At 44.7% G+C, this 1,036-nt stretch overlaps 1 non-coding gene across 1 annotated transcript; it reads right to left on the reverse strand.

Annotated features, from left to right (window-relative positions):
- Positions 1-511: 511 nt before the first annotated feature.
- On the reverse strand, positions 512-615 carry LOC112746409 (small nucleolar RNA R71). Its single transcript, XR_003174295.1, has one exon. It is a non-coding gene; the product is annotated as a small nucleolar RNA R71 (small nucleolar RNA).
- Positions 616-1,036: the final 421 nt, after the last annotated feature.

Below are 1,036 nucleotides of genomic sequence, written 5' to 3' on the forward strand. Positions count from 1 at the left end.
GGAAGCAAGAGGGAAGAGAGTAGTGGGAGAAGAGGAATCTGAAGGAGAATCTGAGGACAATTTTGAGGAAGCTCTAGATCTCAACATGGATAGAGAAGTTCACAACCATGAGAGAGCTGATGGAAACAATGCCATTCCTGAGAGGAGGGTTCTTAGTTCATACATAAACCCAACCTCTGGGAATTGTGGTAGTAGCATCCAGAAACCACCCATTCAGGCCAACAATTTTGAGCTCAAGCCACAGCTAATATCATTGGTGGAAAATCATTGTTCCTTTGGAGGAAGTGCTAATGAAGACCCAAACCAACATCTCACAAAATTCCTGAGAATTTGTGACACTGTGAAGTCCAATGGAGTCCAGGAAGATGCCTATAAACTGCTCTTGTTCCCATTTTCACTTAGGGACAAGGCAGCTAAGTGGCTGGAATCATTCCCAAGGGGGAGTCTAACCACATGGGATGAGGTGGAAGGCAAGTTTCTGGCACGTTTCTACCCTCCACAAAAGGTCAATAGGCTTCGATCTGAGGTCCAGACTTTTAGACAACAAGATGGTGAAACTCTCTACGAGGCATGGGAGAGATTCAAGGACTTGACAAGGAAATGCCCACCAAACATGTTCCATGATTGGGTGCAATTGCACATCTTCTATGATGGGCTCTCTTATGAATCAAGGAAGGCTGTAGACCATTCATCAGGAGGTTCATTGAACAAGAAAAAGACCGTGGAAGAAGCCATTGAAGTGATCGAGACAGTGGCTGAGAATGAGTACTACTATGCATCAGAAAGGCACAACACTAAGGGAGTCATGGAGCTGAACCATGTTGATACAATTCTAGCCCAAAACAAGGTGTTTGCCAAGCAACTAGCAGAGCTTACTAGGCAATTAGAAACAAAGCAAGTGGCTGCAATACACACACAAGATCAAGAGGAAGTAGGCATTGAAGGAGGTGATTGGGATGAGGTTAACTATGTGGGAAACCAACAAAGGCAATCATATGATCCACACTCCAACACTTACAACCCAGGCTGGAGAAAC

The sequence above is a fragment of the Arachis hypogaea genome, chromosome 14 (genome assembly GCF_003086295.3).
Source record: "Arachis hypogaea cultivar Tifrunner chromosome 14, arahy.Tifrunner.gnm2.J5K5, whole genome shotgun sequence".
NCBI classification, from domain to species: domain Eukaryota; kingdom Viridiplantae; phylum Streptophyta; class Magnoliopsida; order Fabales; family Fabaceae; genus Arachis; species Arachis hypogaea.